This window comes from Tamandua tetradactyla, chromosome 1 (assembly GCF_023851605.1).
Source record: "Tamandua tetradactyla isolate mTamTet1 chromosome 1, mTamTet1.pri, whole genome shotgun sequence".
In the NCBI taxonomy this organism is placed as follows: Eukaryota; Metazoa; Chordata; class Mammalia; order Pilosa; family Myrmecophagidae; genus Tamandua; species Tamandua tetradactyla.
In genome coordinates this window covers 106,518,326-106,539,829 of record NC_135327.1, presented here as the reverse complement: position 1 = coordinate 106,539,829, position 21,504 = coordinate 106,518,326, and the positions used below count along the sequence as shown (strand labels likewise).

Here is a 21,504-nt window from a genome sequence, read left to right as displayed (position 1 = left end):
CTTTCATTTCATGAACTACCACGTGACCTGACTGTCTGTCAGCCCGTTGACTATGGGTCACCCTGATTCAACAACCACATTAATTCGACCCTCAGATCTTAATAATCATGTGTTCTTAAACTTCGTGGCACAATAGAAGCTTTAAAAGGAAAATACCCATTCACCAAAGATCTGGATTAGTTGACATATGGAGGGGGTCAGGCATTAGTATTTTTAAAAGTTTCCAGGTGATTTTAATATAAGCCAAGATTGTGCATTACTATCTCAGTTGGATAACATAGAATTTTGGTTCCCCAATCCTTTCCTGTTGCCAACTGCCTTCAGTTATATGACGGGTGAGAATCTGGACAAGCTCATCGTGCATTTGACACTGTCTCCATATCTGTAAAATGAGAACCAGTATACCTTTCAAGTATGCTGTTATGAGATTTAAATGAAGATTTGTACATTAGGTGTGTTAGCATGGGGCCCAGTTGTTTGAAAATAAATGTCTACGTGCCCACACATGGTATTTTCCTTCACTTTTTGATTCATATGCTTCTAGAATGAACATTTTGTATTATTTTAAATGTAAGCATTATTTCTATAAGTTACATTCTTTCTATTACCTAAGTTACAATGCAACTTAAACTATGGTTTCAGAGTACCAAAACAATTGGCTTGAAAGCAGGAAAATACTATCACCTAATATTTGTACTATCTCTCTATCACCAGATTGAAGAAACAGAACAAAACAGTGCTTTGACCATAATATTTGTTAGTTTTATGTATTTGGTTGAAAACTGACAGAATAACACACTACTTACAGCCTGATACTTGATATCAAGACTCTCACGTTGTTATTCTTGATACCAAAAAACCCCTAACTTATTGCTTAAGACTTTGAATGCTTTAAACCCTGTGCTACTGAGAAACTCGTCACACTGTAATGCGGTTGAAGAAAGAATTTAACTTTCATCTTTTTATCTCCATTATGCTAGCATAATTCCTGGCACAAAGTGGATGTTCAGTATATATTTACTGAATGTGTTTTCAAAGGTTTATTTACATGTCTAGTGACTAAATGATGAGATGTATGAGTCAGTAAATAAAGGTACTTCACAGAAGCATTTTTTACTTTGTAAAGAATTTTAAAATACAGAGTAGTTGGCATTTATTGAACTTACAGAATGTATCATTGTACAGAAGAGTATTACTTCAATTACAGCAGTGAAGAACATATTTATGATCCTATATGGCAGATGATTGCTACCCAATATTTACCCTACCCCACTCCACATGCCTACTTTTTTCCTTAGGGTATAAATGGACCCAAACTCAAGTGATGGATCATAAGACTGAGTGTATCATAACAATTATGTTCCCTGATGTCCTAGCCTTCCTTGCAGCCAGGCGCAGTCATGCAATCCAGTCCTAATAAAGACATACACAAGGAAGCTGCTGGAGGCCTTTTGGCATTTTGCTTAAGCATTCCTTCTACTGTCCAGTTTGCTAACTTGAATGAGAAGTCCTGCAATTGACCAAAGCTTCAGAAGCCATCCTGTGACCATAGGAACAAGCAGGACACAAAAGATAATAAAAGATAGTGGAACTAAACTAAAAAGGTCCTGGGTCTTTGATAGAATCAGTGGGGAGCCGAATCAATACCATCAAACAGCTACCCAGACTTTTTATTATATGAAAAAAATAAAGTGATTAGGATAAAACCATAATCTCCAAATATGAAAGATATAAGTCATAATGCCTTCTCCTTATAAAATTCATTAAATGTTAACATTTCAGCTGTGAATGAGAAATAGTCTATATTCCATAACAAATCAGTTGGTGAGAACGAGATTTCAAACCCACATCCACTGCTGCCCTCTTCCTTTCCAGCTCCTGATATGCATAAACAATTTCTACTACCTCAGATCACTTCAGTGTTCATTGTCCTATAAACAGCTCTTCCCACCCCACCCTCTCTCAAAATTCACACACTTGTATCCATACACACACACAAGCGTGCACACACACACATGTGCACTCATGCGAGTACGCACTCAAGTTCTCTAAATAATTCCTTCTACTTCAAAACATTGCTGAGTGTTTGGGAAAGTGATTAATATGCACAGATGTGTATAATATTTCCTCGGCTATCCTAATGCCACTCGGCTATCCTAATGCCATTATTTTAATTTTTTAAAATAATATACTGACCATTTGTACCAATTTTGTCCAATTTAAGATCTTGTGAGCAATCTTGGTTGCAAATTAACCAAAACAGGGTTAATAGCAAAACAGAGTTAAGATCTCTTTGATGGGGATCTTTTCACACTGACATGACTCATCAAAGCACCAGGATTTGGAAAGCACATTTGCCTTCAAAGTCCAAAGCTTCTTCTGATCCTGACTCCTTGTACACACTTGGAAAATTGCCTAAATTCTTACTGCCAAAGATTCTAAATTTACAAAATAGTCATTTCTCCTTGTTTACCTCAGAGAATGTTGAGAAAGATACTAATACATTTCATAGGGCCGCACATACCAATCCTATTAAAATATCTGCTTCCATTTCATATACTCTAGAAATCCCCAGTTAATAATTTGGATAAGATAGGTAATTCTCTTGCTACTTAACATGACAATACCAACCACAGCACTAGTTTATTTGGGGGCACGTAACAGAACTCTGATCCTTCTGCTCCTGCTTTGCCAAGCAAAGTCTTGTTACCCTAAGTCATTCAACCATATCACAATCTGACGGATACAAAAAAAGCCAAACAGTAAAATAATAGATTTCCTTAAAATAAAGTTTTCAAAAAATAAACTGCAGTTTCAATATTTACCTACAGTTTTCTCAAACTATTGAAAAGCAATTGCCTGGAATCTCGATTCACCTGCCCACTCTGCCCTTAAACTTAAAACACTACAATGACTATGACCTCTAATAGCTTATCCATGTACACACGCAAAAAGTAAAGCTCTTTGTATTTGCAAAATGTAGTTTCTAGGGCATTTCAATCAGTGTTCTACAAAACACACAAATGAAAATCATTTTTAAACACATGCTTATTGGAATCACATGAATTTTCCTGTTTCTTGGAAAGATAAAAGTAATATTTAAGTGGAATGCTCATGACTACCCAATAGGAAAAACAAAATCTGAAGAGATCATTTATAAAAGCAACTGTATAGTATGTCCTTTTTGAGACATTTATACTCTGTGCCAGTTTGAATGGATTTATGTACCCTAGAAAAGCCATGTGTTAATCCTGATCAATCTTTTGGGAGCAACAGTTTCTTCTAATCCCTATTCAGTACTATAGGTTGGAAATTTGACTAGGTTATTTTCATGGAGATGTGACTCAATCAATTGTGGGTATTAAGCTTGATTAGATGGAGCTGTGTCTCTACCCATTGTATGTGGGTCTCGATTAATTTACTGGAATCCTATAAAAGAGGAGACATTTGGGAGAGAGTGCCTTTTGAGAATGAGGAAAGAGCCACAGAACCATGAGAAGGAAAAGAGAACCAAAGAGTCCTTTCGGAAATGAAGAAGGAAAATGCCTCCAGGAGCTTCATGAAGCAAGAGGTCTGGAGAGGAAGCCAGCAGATGCTGCTGTGTTCACCATGTGCCTTTCCAGCTGAGAGAGAAATGCTGAACATCATTAGCCTTCTTGAACCAAGGTGTCTTTCCCTGGGTGCCTTAGATTGGATTTTTCTATATCCTTGCTCTAATTGGGATGTTTTCGCAGCCTTAGAACTGTAAACTTGTAACTTATTAAATTCCCCTTTTTAAAAGCCTTTCCATTCTGGCAGCTAGCAAACCAGAACCTACTTCTTCTTTCCAGGAGTCTAGAAATAATCAATATTATTCAAACTACTTTACTATGAATGCATTAAAAAGGCAAAAAGCAGGTAGTTTTTAAATTGAGATTTTATTTCCTAACTTTTCTTTCTCATATTACCAGCCTTCTTATAAAAGGCTATAAGTTCTAGAATTGCCACATCTTCTCATTTAATTTCTCCATGCAGAGATGTAGGAAAGTGAGAATTGATGAGGAATGATGAGGTAAATTAAAAGATATGATGAACATAAAAAGTGTGATGAAAGCTATAAAGTCACAAACACAAGACTTTCAACAGTCCAAAAGCTGAAAAAAAGTTAAGAAAACTATAACAAAACACATTATAATCAAATTGCTGAAAGCCAACAATAAAGAAAAAATACTTTAAAAAGCAGAAAAAGCAGAAGGAAAAAACACATTATATACTAAGGGACAAAGATAAGAATGGCATCAAGCTTCTGACTAAAAACATTGAAAGCCAGATGACAGGTAAAGAATAAAAATAAACATTAACCTAATATTCTATATACAGCAAAAATATCTTCCAGAAAACGAAAGTAAAATAAAGAATTTTCAGATGTGTAAAAACAGACATAATTCATTGGAGCAGACATGTACTACAAGAAATTTTTGAAGATAATCCTTCAGGAAGAAAGCAAAATGATTCCAGAGGGAAATTTTAATATACACATAAGAATGAAGAACACTAGAAATAGTAAATATATGTATATGAAAGTTTTTAAATTTTTAAAAACACTTTAAAGAAAACAGATTGTTAAAATCAAAACTGAAAACAAGGTATCATGTTTATATGTATATTAAGACAATAATAAGCAAAAAGAATGTCAAATTATTGTGTTATAAAGTTCTTACACTTTACATGAAATGGTATAATATTGCTTGAAGATAGACTGTGATAACTTAGATATGCTATACACCCTAGAAAAATTTAAAGTACAGTTAATGTCAACAATGTAGATAAAATTGAATAAAAAATTATCATCTAATTTCAAAGAAGTTAGGAATAGATGAAAATACAAACAACAGTTGAAACAAATAGAAAGAATAGAAAGATATTAGATTTACTCCAACCTTATTAATAATCACATTAAATATAAATAATTTAAACACCCTAATTAAAGGGCAAAGATATTTGGACTGAATAGCAAATTTTTTTTAAAAAACTGACTCAACTATATATTGCATACAAGAAACTTACTTCAAATGTACAGAGACAGTAGATGAAATGTAAAAACATGGTAAAAGATATGCCATATTACCACTAATCAAATCAAAGTGGGAATAGCGATAGTAATATCTGGTGAGTATATTTCACAGCTAAGAATATTATCAAAGTAATATTTTGCTTCAAAGGAATGAAGCAAGAACTGATAAAACTGAAAGGAGAGTTCAGCAAATCCACAATTATAGTTAGAAATTTCTCATCCCTGTGCTGGTTTGAAACTGTTGTGTAACCTCAGAAAAACCATGTCCTTTAATTCTCATTCAAAATTATAGGGTGGGATCTTTTTGATTAAGTTGTTTCCATGGAGATGAGACCCATCCAATTGTAGGTGGGACATTTTGATGAGATGGTTTCCATGGAGATGTGTCTCCACCTATTCAAGGTGGTGTTGCTTACTTGTATCCTTTAAGAGAGACCATTTTAGAAAAAGCTAGAGAGTCCACATAGCCAGAGACCTTTGGCGATACAGAAGGAGAATGCCCCCCGGGAAGCCTTAGGAAGTGAAAAGCCAGAAGAGAAAGCTGGCAGACGCCATGTGCTTTCCCAGCTGACAGAAGTGTCCCCAACAGCATCAGCCTTTCTTGAATGAAAGTAACCTCTTGTTGGTGCCTTAGTTTGGACATTTCCACAGCCACAGAACTGTAACCCTACAACTTACTAAATTCCCTCTTTTAAAAGCCATTCTGTTTCTGGTATAGTGTGTTCTGGCAGCTTTAACAAACTAGAACACTCCCTCACTCAATAATTGATAGAAAAAGTGGACCAAAAAATCAGTATGGATATAAAAGACCTGAATAATGCTATAAATGAAGTTTACTTAGCTGAGATTTTTAGAAGACTCCACCAAAATCAGCAGAATGCCCATTCTATTCAAGCACATTTAAAACATTTACCATAGTATAACATATTCTCAGCCATAAAGCAGGTCTCAAAATTAAAAGGACAGGGCCGCGGTGGCTCAGCGGGCAAGAGTGCTTGCCTGCCGTGCCGGAGGACCCCGGTTCGATTCCCGGCCCCAGCCCATGTAAAAAACAAACAAACAAACAAAATATAATAAAACAAGAAAATGTTTAAAAAAATGTTTCCCTTTCTTCCTCCCTTCCTTCCTTCCATCCTTCCTTCCTTCTCTGTCTTTCCTTCCTTTCCTCCCTCTCTCTTAAAAAAAAAAAAAAAAAAAAAAAAAAAAAAAATTAAAAGGACATACTATATTCCTTACAGAAAAACAAGTAGAAAGTCCCAATACATTTATAAATTAAGCAGAACTTTTCTAACAAACCAAAAAGTCAAAGAAGCAAATCACAAGGGGAACTGGAAAATACTTTGAACGGAATAAAAATTAAAACACAATTATCAAATTTTTTGAGATTAAACTAAAACAGTGTTTAGAAGGAAATTTATAGTTACATCATGTAATAAGTATTACACATAAAAGAAGAGCCTAAATCAGTGGCCTTATCTTCCACCGTAAGGAACTGGAGAAAGAGCAGCAAATTAAACTCAAAATGGGCAGAATGATAAAAGCAACAAAAATTAGATCCAAAGTCAACGAAAATTAAAATGAAAATTAATAAGAAAAGCAAGGAAACCAAAGGCTGTTTCCTTGGGAGGGAAAAAAAACACAGATAAAGTGATAGACTTCAGAGCAGAAAGATCAAGAGAGAGATACACACCAAGTACTAAAATCAGGCATGAGTAGAGACCTACAAACATCAAAAGGATCGTGAACAAGTTTACGTCAATAAATTTGACAACCTAATTGAAATGGTTAAATTCCTTCAAAGACACAATCTATCAAATCTCACTTGAAAGAGATAACCTGAATAGTGATGTGTTTCTTAAAGAAAATGAATGTAGACACTCAAAATTTTCCACAGAGAAAAGTCCAGGCCCATATAGCTTCACTAGAGAGTTCAATTAAAAATATTATGAAATAATGCTTTGTATACCCAAACTCTTCCATAAAATAGAAGGGAAGGGGAACACTCTCCATCCTTTCTATGAGGACATCATTACCTCAATGCCACAACAAAATGAAAAATGCCTAAAAAGAAAATTGAAAACTAATATTCCTCATAAACATAGACAAACACTCTTAACATTTTAGCAAACTGAATCAACCATAAAAAAAAATAATTATCCATCATCAGCCATATGGGTTTTATTCCAGTACTGAAAAGTGGGTCTAAAATTTAAAAATCAGCATAATGCATCAATTCCAGAGCCTAAGAAGGAAAAAACATATAATCAGCTCATAAATACAGAAAAAGCCCTTGATCAAAATCGACATCCATTTCTGATAAAAACACTCAGAAATTAAAATAGAACTTGCTGAACTTGATAAAGGGAATCTGTGTAAAAACTACTGCTAGCATCAAATTAAATGGTGAAAGACTGAATGCTTTTTCTCCTAAATTCAAGAGCAAGGCAGGGATGTCCAATCTCATCATTTCCATTCAACATTGCTGTGGGACCTAACCCAGTGCAACGAGGCAAAAAACAAAAAGAGAGAAAGAAAGAGAAGGAAGGAGAGCAAAAGAGAAAGAAATAAATGGAGAGAGGGGGGAGGGAGGGAGGAAGGGGAAATCAAATGCATACAGATGGGGGGGGAGGGGGAATACTCCTCTTTTTTTTCCCCCAGTGTACACAATTGTCCATGTAGAAAACCCAAGGAACCTATCAAAGAAGAAAAATTTCTAATAAATTAGTGAGTTTACTAAGGCTATAGGATACAAGATTAATAGAAATCAATTATATTTCTATATACTAGCAATGAACAATTGGAAATTAAAATAAAAAACAAACAGCATGAGCCCACCTTCCTGACCTTTGGAAAGGGAAGGAGCTGCAAATTGAACTGAACCACATGGATGATTAATTTTATCAAGCACACCTATGTAATAAGACCCCTATAATTCAGGACACCGGAGCCCAGGTTGATACAGTGTTTACAAGGAAGCAAAACCCAGACTAAGAAAGACAGCTAGGGTCTGATAGGAGAAACGTCTGGAGAAGACCTCCACGTGATTATGAAAAATTGCTTTGTGGTTGTGAATAGCTCTGTTTCTGAAGGCATGTCATCTGCAGTTCTGGAGAGGTACTTTGTCTTTTCTCTTCTACTGAACTGTGGTTTTCCTTGAAGCTAAGAACCATATCTTTTACAACCACAAATCCTCCCGTAATGTTGGGCATAGTTCCATAAATAATAAATAATCAATAAGTATTAATTGGATTTTTAAAAAAGCACCAGAAAGTATTAAATATTTTGGGATATACAACAAAATATGTACAAGATCTGTAAGTTGAAAACTACAAAATATTGCTGATTCCCAATTTTAAAACTTACTACAAAGCTACAATGATCAAAACACTGCAGTACTGGCATGTTGACAAATGGAATAGAGTTGATAATTCAGAAATAAATCCATACACCCCTATGACCAGTTGATTTTTGATAAGGTTGCCAAGTACACCCAATGGGGAAAGAATAGTCTTTTCAACAATAATGCTGGTAAAACTGGATATCCACATGCAAAGGAATAAAATGGGATCCCTACCTTCTACCACATACAAAGACTAAGTCAAAACAGATCAACGATCTAAATGCAAAAGCTAAAACCACAAAACTTCTAGATGAAACCAGGGGGAAAGTTTCAGGACCTTAAATTTGGGAATGGATCCTTAGGTATGATACCAAAAGCGTGAACAACAAAAGAAAAAAATGGATAAACTGGACTTCATCAAAATTAAAGTGCATTTTGGGGAGCCAAACCATGAGAATAAAAGCAACATGGGAAGGCAGGCTATAGAAGGCAGGGTTAAGAGTTTAGAGTCAAACAATGGTAGAAATAGTAAGTGTTATCATGTAAGAAGGGTTGGCTGCTGGCTGAGATGAGAGAAGAATTTGTGGAGGAGGCTTGACCCGAGAGAATAACAAGGATGAGGTGGGTGGGGAATTAGAAGAGAGCATTCAAACTCAATTATCAGTTCAAGAAATATTATTGGGGATCTGTTTCATGATCATTGGTGTGGTAATCTACATGACAGAAGACAAAACTAACACTATGATTCTTACATTCCATCAAACCTTTCTTTCACCATCAGTGATGACACACTCCTTTATGCTGAAATGAATTCCAGCTCTGCTAGGTACTCTCCAAGTTATAAACCAAGATGGGTCTGCTTCCCAAACACTTTCCAATGCTCCTATTTTATAATTTCATAAATTAAAAAAAAATGTTAATTTTTATTGAGTTGTGTCCCATCTTCCAAAGTGTTTTCTAATTTTATCTCATTTTCTTTTTCAAGACAATGCCCTTTGACAGGAGAGCTTATTCCCTAGTATGTAGATAAGAAAATGAAGGCAATGAAAGTTCATCATCTCACAACCAGCTAAATTAGAATGCAGGTCTCCAATTTCTAGACTCAGTTCAATTTTATTGGCTCCTCATTCAATACTTATTCTGATTTTCTCTCTCTTTGAGCCAAATGTACGTCTGTGCCTTTGAGTTTGCTGCCTTTGGTATCACTGTTTGATGTCTCCTAAGGTTGAAAGAAACTTAGAGCCTATCAAAAGAAAAAATACTTGAAGATTTTGAAGACTGTTAACCTGATCTTATAAAATGACATATTGATATGAGTTAATTGTAAATTAATGAAAAAAATGTGAATTCTAATACATTCAAATTAAACTCATTGATTCAAAAAAGTAAAGGAAAGTCTGTGTTGGGTGAAACTTTCTGCTAGCATCCAGATATTAAATTTAAGGAATAAGTCAGGACAATTCATAAACCCAACACATGCTGAATTGACCTGTCTTTATGTGTTACTTTGAAGAAAGAATTCCCAATATGCTAAACAACCTATCTCCTTAACATCAGCTGAGCACTTGGGGACTGCACTGTACTGCCCCGGAATTCCAGCAATGAAGTCCAGAGAACGCCAAAGTTCTCAGAAAACGGTACCTGACTGACCCAGGACAGACACTCATAAATGCAGTTAACTCTGAGATTACCTAGAAATCCTTATGACTCTCAATAGGGAAAGTTTCCCTAATGTATATGTCCTATTGAGAGTCATAAGGATTTCTAGGTAATTCCAAAGAGCCTTTTATAAAAGTTAATTATGGGCCTAAGCTGTAGTTATTAATGTATTTAAATGCCTGTATAGAGTACAGAGGTTAGGATGACTTTACAGGACCCTCAATTGATTTCCCCCACTCCCATAACACTCAATTGATTTAGATTGAATTGTTCATTTTACCCACAACATTGTTCAGCTGATTTGGGCTATGAGTCTGTCTCTTACCTATTTTGGCATACTGATCATCCATGCAATCAACAGGCTTTGGTCCAGAAGCTGGCTGAAATTGCAGGTCACCTAGACTTTGATTTAAGGATTTCTTTCATATTAACCCAGCCTGAGTGAGTATAGGGAACCAGTTTTATTACCCAGGGGTCCCTGGGTCCAATATGCAACATGGAAATGATAATATTTGTTCTGAGAGTACTTCAAAGTGACTATAACTTTAGTGAACTGATATCAGCATCTTGATTTATTTATGGTAATCAGAAGAAACAAGAGTTTGCATGAAACTATATCCTGAATGACTATACAGCAAATATAAATAATGATTATTATTATTGTAGCTGTCATGTAAAACTCATGTGAGTCCTCCTGTCCTCATAGCTATTTATTTAAAAAGAAAATAAATATAAGACTGATTCTACTTAGATTAAAATCAGAGTCAATGTCATGTTCAAGCAACTGTTGTTAAAACATAAATGGAATGTAAAAGATAACATGTTTACTATTACAGAAACTTCTGGTAATGGTGTGCCGGATTTCTCAACGTAAAATGAAATTTTAAAAGTTTAGCTTGATTTACACTTATCTGAAACATCTGTGCTATTGAAATGTTTACAAAAGGTCCCCTTTCCTCTGTGATCATACATGCACACACACACACTTACATACAATCACACATACACACCAGTCACATTTTTTTAACCTTCATTTTTATCTATAGTTTTAGGCACTGGTTTTCCTTTCCCAGTGAAATTCAATGGCGTAGGAAAATAATTAGGCACTAAAACTGAAAAACAATAAAGCTTCCAAACTATATAGCCACAGGGTTTTCCCCCTGGTATATAACATATGTTCTTCTTCTTTCCTAATTAAAACAGCTCCGGTTTTTAAATTTGTATTTGGTTTTGCTTAAAATAAAAAGTTTGTTTTATTAGATGCCCTCCTGAGAAGAATAGGAAGTCTCAAATACATTGTTAGGAAAGTGAGTCAATCAAAACCAAGTCATTCCTTCAAAATATATTGCAGCCATTTCTACCCTTTTATCCTCATAAATAAAGATATTAGCTGAGAAGCTCACATTTCACTGAGAAATCACTAAAGCAGTGGCTCCTAAATTGTGATCCCTGGACCACCATCAGCAGCATCACCTGGGAACCTGTTAGAAATGCAAATTCTCAGGCTGCTGTCCAGATCTATGGAACAGAAACTCTGAGGATGGAGTCCAGCAGTTTTTTAACAAGCTCTCTAGGTGATCTGACAGCTTCTGACATAATGAATCCTAACAGCGAATCGCCAGGTGGGTTTGGATTGCGGGATAATACCTGAGGCAGGGTGATCTCTCAGATCTCCTCAGGACCTGACAATGCCACCAAACAGTAATGTCACCACCACACTCTCTACCCTTGCAGAACTCTATGTCTACTGCTTTCCATTTCTTTTTTCATTTATCCAAAAAATATTTTTTGAACATTTACTATGTATCTACCCTGGGTTAAGTTTGCAATCATTTGTTCATCACTGAAATAAGTGTTTGTAGGAAGAGAGGAAAGAAAGAACTAGAAAAGGAAGAAAAAGGGGACAGGTAAGTAAAGTTTTCTTTACTGTTCCCAAAATGACATGTTGCACTATCCTACTGAAGCTTTAATACTGCTCCTGCCTCTGTGTTATTGCCTGCTGGCTCCAATAAGCTGCATTTTTGCATCCTGTATTTAGGAATGTTTTATTTTTAGTCATCCCAATCTAAAGAGGCCAAGAGTTACATATTACCCAAATGTTACAATGGAGATCCTGGATAACCAGCTGTTTTAGCACACCAGTGGCCCCCTGGCTCAGCACAGCTCTTTCATTAACCTGGAAATAATGGACTCCCATATTTTATTAAACTAATTTTGGGGACTTCCTTATAGTGCTAAGGTGGGGTTTTACTTATACCTCACAAATAAAAGGACAAACAGCCCTACTGCTAAACAAACAATGAAAGCACACGCCTCTTCCCTGGATTGACTGAGTACGGCCAACTGGCCCTTGATAGCAAGGATGGCTTCTAGCTTTAGAACAATGATTTGGTTCGCCAGGACAGCGGTCATAAAGTACAGCAGCTGCCTGTACTTGCAGCCAAATGAACAGCAGAAATTTATTGTTCTTGTGGTTCAGAAAGCCAGAAATCCAGAAATCAAGGTGTGAGCAGAGGTTCCCCTTAAAGGAGAGAATCGGTTCCGTGCCTCTATCCAGGCTTATGGGGAGTGAGCAGCACAATTCAATCTTCCCGTCACATAACAGTCTTTCTGTCTCTGTCTCTTTGTCTGTGTCCAAACTTCCTCTTCTTTTACGGGCACCAGTTGTATTGGGCCAGGGCCTGCCCTAATCCAACCTGACATTCTCTTAACTAACAGCATCCTCAAAGATCCTATTTTCAGGTAGGCTCTTACTCACTGGATCGGTAGTTAAGACTTGAACATGTCTTTTGGGAGCACACGATTCAATACATAAAGGCAGCCTGGATACAGGATAAATCCTTGGGTTCCTGAACTGAGACAAGCCACTCTCCTTTAAATGATCTCCAATTCTCTCTCTCAGTTGTGCTTTGATTAAAAGGTGGAAGTCCTCTCCAAGAGTAGTTTGACATGGCTAGGAACCTCATCCAAAAATTTAAAAAACACTGCTCTACTCTAGTCATCATTATTCTGGCAAGCACAAACAAATAAGTGGAAAAATATGGGAAAATTTCCTCTTTCCAATAAAGGAGGAAGGACTTTTCCCAGGAACAGTGAAGTATCTGATTCTTCAGAGGAAGCCAAAAATGATGCCCTGAACATAAAGATGCCTTAGGAATGGAACCTTAGTCAAGATATAAAGTTTTGATATTTTGCTCATCATGGGTTTTTGCATTAATTTTTATCGTTAAACTATTACAGATAAGACACCTGTTGCTGGAATAAAAATTAAAAAATAAAAACAGCCCTAGGACTGTACAATACTGTGAACCCTAATGTAAATTATGGACTGCAGTTAATAGAACAATTATAATAATATTTTCTCATCAGTTGTAACAAAGGCACTGCACTAATGTAAAATGTTAAAAATGGGGGCGGGTATATGAGAGCTCTGTATTTCCTGCATGATCTTTCTGTAAACCTATAACTTCTCTAATAAAAAGGAAAAAGCTAAAAAGGGTATCTATCTTGATTACTGAGATTTGGGGCACCCATTTACATTTTGGGCCTGAAGAGAGTACCACACTAGCCTCACCCTTGTCCTGGTCCTGCCCTAGATTTTAATTACATGATTGAAGAAAGATCTTGGGAAAAGAATATGTCTCAAATAAATATAAGAATTTTTAAATTATGTTGCTAGGATAATTTTTTTGTCAGGTGGGAAAACATATCCAGGGTCTGGTCCAGCTATAGACAGCGTTCCCAAGGCAAATGGCCTGAGACAAAATCTCTCACCTAGTAAAAAGTTGAGGTCCAAGGGATTTGTGTTCCAACTTGTAGAAAACAGGATATCCCTCCAAGAAGCCAGGAGGGAATTTTTGAGGCTTGGCCAACTGAAGAGGCCAGAGATAGGTGCATAAACAAGCAAACTAAGACAGGGTGCCAATAGTCTACAACTGGGATAATGAGAAGCAAAGCCAGGACAGTTAAAAGAAATTAGAACATTTTCCAATCTCTGTGGTTTGTTTTTCTGAGCCTTTTGAGAGTGAAGGAGGTGGTTAGCTTGCCTCAAAGGGTTTAAAAACCCAGTGGTAGAATGGAAAAATGGTATTTCATACACTTGAAGCCAGAATGTGTCCACTCTGCAGCCGCAGCATAGACGATTAATACCAATTCCACTAATCCACCCCTGAAACAGAAGCATTCTCAACTTTAAGACATTTTTCAGCTGATGTCTGAAAAAAACAGTTATTAAATGTCTACTAAAAAAATAATAATAATAGATATATTTTAGTCTACATGAATTGGTCACTTTAAGTTGTACTGTTTTCATACTGGGATCCCTCAACTACTGATTTCTGAAAAGCAAACCTGATAAAAAAAATACAGGCAAATCAGTTCAGTTGGTACAGGTTATTTTATAGAGCCTGTCAAGGGCCCAAGCCAAATCACCACGACGTATATAGAACTCTTAACAGCCAGCATTTAAATATGCATTAACACAGTTTTTGGCTTATTTGATTTAATTTTTTACAGTGTCCATTATGAGTTTTCCATTTTGTTCATTGCTAGCAATATTGAGCCTGTGACTGCTACCTACACTGAGTATTTGTACCTTCAAGGAAGCATATGGATTTTTTTACAAATGGTCACATGCAGGAATAGTCAGTTCTGCCATGAAAATAAATCAAAACAAAGTGGAGGCAATGCAAGGCAGGAGACACAAGTAGACATTAATATTTCCAATTCTCATTATTATGCTTTTCCCTCTATGGCTAATATTCATGTGCAATTTCTAAGTTCACATGGAGACATTTGTGATATGTTCTAATGCTTCATGATGCTACTTCAATGGACCTAAACTAGCTCAATTCACCATTACATAAATAAATAAATTCAGTTTCAATTTTAGTGTTAATTGATCAAGCTTCCTGGTGAGACAACTGGCTCAGTCATCCCTATATTTGCCTGTTAAATAGCCAACAATTATTTTTTTCTTAACTCTGCAGTGGGTCGGTGATTTAGTTTACTTGATGCTCAAGCAAATACCATGCAATGGGTCACCTTAAACAATGGGAATTTATTGGCTCATGGTTTTGAGGCTAAAAGAAAGTCCAAATGATCAACAATGCCATCCTGACTAAAAGGGGGAAAGGAAGTATGACAAATAAGGTGTCAGTGGCTGAGAGAGTTCAAATAGAGTTGAGAGGCTACTCTGGAGGTCACTCTTATGCAAGCTTCAGTTAGACACTGCTACCTATCAGGACTTGCCAAACCTCAATCAAAACCATTTCAGCCAATCCTAAAGAACACCTCAGGCATTATATAAGATTCTACAAAGGTTCAATGCACTAGGGTAACTTTCCAGAAACCTACAACCTCCAGATGGGACCCTGGACAAGATAAGTCCTGAAATGCAGAGGGGCCAGCCTCTCCAGAACATCAACTAGTTCCATTCCCCTATCCCATATTATTGACAGCCCCTTCCAACATGAAAAAGTTAGAATGGGCATAGCCCATTTGGGCATAGCCCAAATACCCCTAAAGAATGGGATAGAAATTTCAAAGGTGATAGTGTAGTTACACAGAGAAGATAGGGTTTAACAAACGAATTTGAGTGCTGAATCATTAAATTGATATTTCTTTTAGTGTCCAGTATCTTAGAGCAGCTATAAGTAAAAACCTAAAATTGTGGAACTGTAACACATACCAAACTCTGAAATCTGTTCTACAGCTAATTGTGATGTTGTACTTTGAAATTTATTGCTTTTTTGTACATATGTTATTTTTCACAAAAAAGTCAACTGTGATGATAAATGCACAGCTATATGATGATATTATGAGCCATTGATTGTACACTTTGGATGATTACATGGTATGTGAGTATATAATATATATCAATAAAAAAATTTAAAAAAAAGAAAGTCCAAATGAAGATGTAATCAAGATGATGCTTTCTTCTCAAAGATAGGTGTTCTGGGGTTGGTTGCCTGTAATCCTTGTCCAGGGCTCCTCTGTCACATGACAATGCACATGGTGGCCTCTTCTGGCCTCTCCTTTGTTGTTCTAGTTTGCTAGCAGCCAGAGTGCAATATACCAGAAACAGAATGATTTTTAAATAGGTGAATTTAATAAGTTGCTAGTTTACAGTTCTAAGGTCAGAAAATGTCCAATTGAAACAAGTCTATAGAAATGTTCAATCTTGGTTCAAGAAAGCCGATAATGTTCAGGGTTTCTCTCTCATCTAGAAAGGCACATGGTGAACACAGTCACAGTTTCTCTGTCGGCTGGAAGGGCACATGGTGAGCAAGGCGTCACCTGCTATTTTCTCTCCTGGCCTCCTGTGTCATGACGCTCCCCGGGAAGCATTTTCCTTCTACATTTCCAAAGGTCACTGGCTTGCGAGCTCTCTGCTTCTTGTGGCTATGTCATTCTGCTCTGCTCTCTCTGAATCTCTTTCATTCTCCAAAATGTTTCCTCTTTTATAGGACTCCAGAAACTTATCAAGACCCACCCAAATGGGTGGAGACCTGTCATCACCTAATCCAGCTTAATAATCACTCTTTATTAAGTCATATCTCCAGGGAAATGATCTGATTACAGTTTCAAACATACGGTATTGAATAGGGATTATTCTACCTTTATGAAATGGGATTTTGATTAAATCATGGCTTTTCTAGGAGACATACATCCTTTCAAGCCAGCACATTTGTCTTCCAAGTCCTGCCTCCCAGGAGGCTGCTCACATTGTATGTTGTATATATCTACTACAGATATGTACTCACTCAGCTCACCAAGTGTCATGTTACTTCAGCACATTTAACTGATGTGCAAACACTCTAAAAAGCCTGGTAGACTTTCTGGAGACAGTCCCTATTTTTTAAATATTTTATTCTAAATGTAGGAAATACAACATTAAGTCATTTGAAATTTCAAAGTTACATTTATATAGTCAATAGTATGGTCAACTTAGCTAAGAAAATTGGTATTAGGGAAAATTTCTAGCACAGACATATGGAAAAGACAAAATAAGACCGCTCAGATAGACTATCCTGGTGGATTTTAATCACTAGATTACATACTAAAATGTTACTGGCAATGAAACAGCAGTAGGAAAAATATGTAAATATGCAGAATGTGAACAATTAAGAAAATGTCATGAACAAAGGGCCAACCCTTACAAAGAGTAAATAATGAGTGAAGCATTTATTTCTACAGCACCCAAGGGAAAAATAAATAGAAGGGGAAGAAATAGAAAGGAACTTGCTCAAAAGTGGTTTGGCAGTCTGAAGAACAACTGGATTTAATTTCATTTTCCCAAGAAAAGAGAGGAAATGTTTGGAGCTAACCCAACATATTTGTCCTTTAGATTATTTCAGTTTTTATACATTCATTCACTCATACATCAGCACACCTCTACCAAGTGGCTACTAAATACTAGGTTATGTGCCAGACCCTGGGGAGGCATGTCCCCACTTCTTCTCTGTGCCTCTCTTCCTCTCTGCTTCTTGCCCTCTCTTTCCCCTCATCCTAACATACTAACTCTTCACTGGGAAAAGTAGTGCAACCATATACCACACTATTCAATTGTTAGAACATTGAGATAAATCTGAAGAAATAGAGCTTAGGAGTTCAATTTCTAATGCATCTAATGAAATCAAATCCTACTTTTTAGTCAAAGAATAAGTCTCAAGAGATTACCTTCACTTTTTACCTCACCCTGGATAATGCACTAAGGAGATATGGAACCCCAGTGCCTGCTATTGAATGCTTCCAATGTACAGTTTACACTATTATAGAATAAAACAAGATGATTTATAACACAGAAATGATAGCCTAGTAAAAGGAATTTTAGGAAATATCTACCTATCTTTCCTAGCTAGTTTGACATTTTTAAGGACCATAAGAGAAAACCCCAGCCACATTGCTGCTATTGATGCCACACATCAAAAGAAATTGTTGGTAATTATTATCTACCATCTCTAGTATTTATATAATGTCCACCAGGAGATAAAGCACACATAAGTCAAGTATCTTCTTTCTCTGTGATAGAACTTTGATGTCCATAGATCTTGCTATTTCAGATTCACGAACAATATGACAAGAGAATATTGATGAACTCACAGAATCCTAACCCTTTCTGAAGACAGTGAGTCTCATTCTGGCAGTTTCAGGGTATAAGGGGAGCTACCTCTCAATTCCCAAGCCTTGAACCCAGATCACTGCCTTCATCCATCCATGGTATGCTTTTAACATTGAGCATGTGTCCATATTATCAAACCAGCACAAATCTGATGAAGAGACTCCAGCCTGATTCAAAGACTTGAGAAGCAGCCAGTGAATTCCTAATGCTTCAGATAAAAGAAATCCCTATGGTACATGAATCTTTTTGTGCCAAGCTAGATACCAAATGAAAAAAAAAATTGCCCTGATTTCATGCAAAAGTACACACAGACTGTCCAACCCTTAACCAGGATTTGATAACCCATATTATGATAGAACTACAAGTAGAGAAAAAAATCAAACTGTGATCCAAAAGAATGCAGCCTTAGAGCCAAGCCTTGAAGTAACAGCTTCAGTTGACCTCAGAAGTATTAACTTAGAGTACACAAGGAAAGGTCTGACTGCCTATGTTTTGGACTTACTGACACCCAGCCCTACTATATAATCAAAATGACTCACCTAATTCTCAAATGAGTATATCAACTGTGAAGAGAGAAATTCCAGACCCAATATTCTGAAAATGAAATTATAAAAGCATGAGCACTAAGAGTTGGAAGGATTTTAGAGTTTATCTATTCCAACCTTCTATCTGAACATATTAATTCTCTCTACAACATTCTGTAAAAATGTTCATCAACTTTGTTTGAACAAGGAAATGATTATCTCACAACCCATGTTTTAAAAAAAAACAATAAACTCACTGGTTACCTCAAATGTTGTGTATCTTCTTGGTTTCTATCTTATGATAGTGGTAAATAATAATCTCTTTCTGCATATATGTGGAAGATTCTCTGCCCCTACATCTCAAGATTTCTGATGTTCTCTTACCCTGCCTTTTGCCAGATGATATGAGCTAGTAAATCCTTTATTTGCTCAGCCCGTACATTCATACCCAAGAGGGGAGAAGATTTCCACGAAGAAAAGAGTATCACAAGTAGTAAATGAATACTGTCTTTCCAGTGCAAAAGTCAATGAAGAGTCCATCAATGTTAAGTCAGAATTATTCATATTGATTGTATGTTGCCTTGAATATATTATTGTCCTACTTCCCTGCTCCAACAGAGAAAAGTCATAAAATGCATGTGACTGAAGAGCTGGAAAATTTCTTAGAGACCATCTTACTCTAGCCTCTGCAGAAGAAGATAGGCAGTCCTAAGGAAATGGAAAATATTTTGAAGAAAAGAAATGGAAAGAAACACGATCATGCCAGACAAATATGGGTCTACTATAGAAATGAAAGCCCAGAATTGGGAAGCTCTACAATTAGCAAATCAGCTACTGAAAATTGAAGCATACAATTAAGACTAATAGAGGTAACAGTCAAATGCCAAGTAGTATGCTAAGTACTCCACGTGTGTTAATTCATTTAATCTTCAAAATAATCCTACGAGGTAGCTTCTCACTTATAAAATTCTTATTTTATAAGTGAGAAAACTCTGACTTTGGGAAATTAAGTATCTGGCCCAATATGACTTCAAAATCTATGCTCTTAAACACTATCTCATGATCACCAATAGATACTGTGGTACAGCATTGTTAAGTCTGAGATCCAGACCATAGGGCAAAAAAGTGAGAAACAGCGATTGACTCATATGTTTTAACTTTCCAACAAATTGATTAGACTATTTCTTCAAATGAAAAAAACTTCCAAGAACAAAATCCAGAAAGAGTAAACCACGCAGAGCCTTATATAAGAAATAATGCCCATTGTAATGGCTAGTGTAGTCGTCAGCATTTTTCATCTCTCTATTTCTTCTATTTCGCCTCCAACCAAAGCTGAGCACACAGCATATATCTGAAACTCAGCAGGATGTTCCACAAGTCAAGAAGGCACAAAAGTTAAGCAACAAATGGGTCACCTAGCACAGGGGTCCTTAAAGAGAATTTTTTATGGCTTGTCGGCTCAGTTAGAATGGAAGCCTGATGGGAAAGAACAGAAATGAAGCAACTGAATAAAACTTCTCTTGTGCTACTTACTGTTCAGAAGACAAAAGGAAAATAAAACCTGTCAAGAAAAGAAAAGAAAAACTGTCAATATACCAACATACAAATTAAAATGCTTTCCTTAAATTGGGTTCAGTTGCATCTGAGATAATCCGCTTCTTCTTTTCCCTACTCTGTTACAGGGCACAGAGTTCCCCCACCCTACCCACACACTTCCTTTCTGCATTCTACTTGTGTGGTTCGACCCAGATCTTCATTCTTTCACAAATATTTCATTGAGTCTCTACTACACTGGATCCCCAACCTTTATGGAAGAATAAGCTTTTGACAACTTCTTTCACCAAAATTACAAACCCATCTGCATCAGCTGATACCCTCTTCTTTACTTCCTGCTACACCGAAGAAAGCATTCACCCATCAAAGCCAAATTTGCCTAGGGCGACTATTATTTTGAAAGCAGAAAATAAGTGTTGGCAAGAATTTAGAGAAATTAGAACCTTTAAACATGGCAGCATTTAAAAATGGTGGAGACACTGTGGAAATCAGTTTGTCAACTCCTCAGAACACTGCACATAAAATTACCATATGACCCAGAAATCCCACTTCTGAATGTATATGTCAAAGACCTGAAAGCAGGGATTTGACAGATATTTGCACCCTAATGTTTATAGAAGCATTATTCACTATAGCCAATAGGTAGAAGTGACCCCAGTGTCCGTCAACAGATGAATGGATAAACAAAATGTGATAGAGACACACAATAGAATAATATTTAGTGTGAAAAGGAATGAAGTTTGGATACCCGCTACAACATAGATGAACCTTAAAGACATTGTTGAGTGAAATAAGCAAGGAACAAAAGGCCAAATATTGTATGATCTCGCTTATATGAAATACCTAGAATAAGCAAATTCATAGAGACAGATAAATTACAGGTTACCAGGGATCAGAAGGAGGAGAGAATATGGAGTTTATTTTCTGATTGAGGTAATGAAAAGGTTTGGGTAATGGATATTGGTGATGGTAGCATAATATTGTGAATGTAATTAATACCACTGAATTGTATACTTGAAAGTGGTTAAAATGAGAAATTCTGAGCTACTTACAAGTTACTACAATAAAAAGGTTTTGTTTTATCTGGAGAAAAAAAGACTTTCTCAGACAAATGAAAATTAAGGAAATTTGTCACCAGTAGACCTGCTTTGCAAGAAATATTAAAAGAATTTCTTTAATGAGAAGGAAATTATATAGTTCGGAAACTCAGATCTACAATAATAAAAAGAAAGAAGTTTGAGAAGGAATAAAG

At 36.2% G+C, this 21,504-nt stretch overlaps 1 long non-coding RNA gene across 1 annotated transcript in view; it reads right to left on the bottom strand.

Annotated features, from left to right (window-relative positions):
* Window positions 1–21,504, bottom strand: part of LOC143685878 (uncharacterized) — a 165,500-nt gene that overhangs the window by 121,801 nt on the left and 22,195 nt on the right. Inside the window, exon 2 of the long non-coding RNA XR_013176785.1 lies at window positions 20,232–20,259. This is a non-coding gene — a long non-coding RNA (uncharacterized LOC143685878). The remainder of the gene's footprint in view (window positions 1–20,231; window positions 20,260–21,504) is intronic.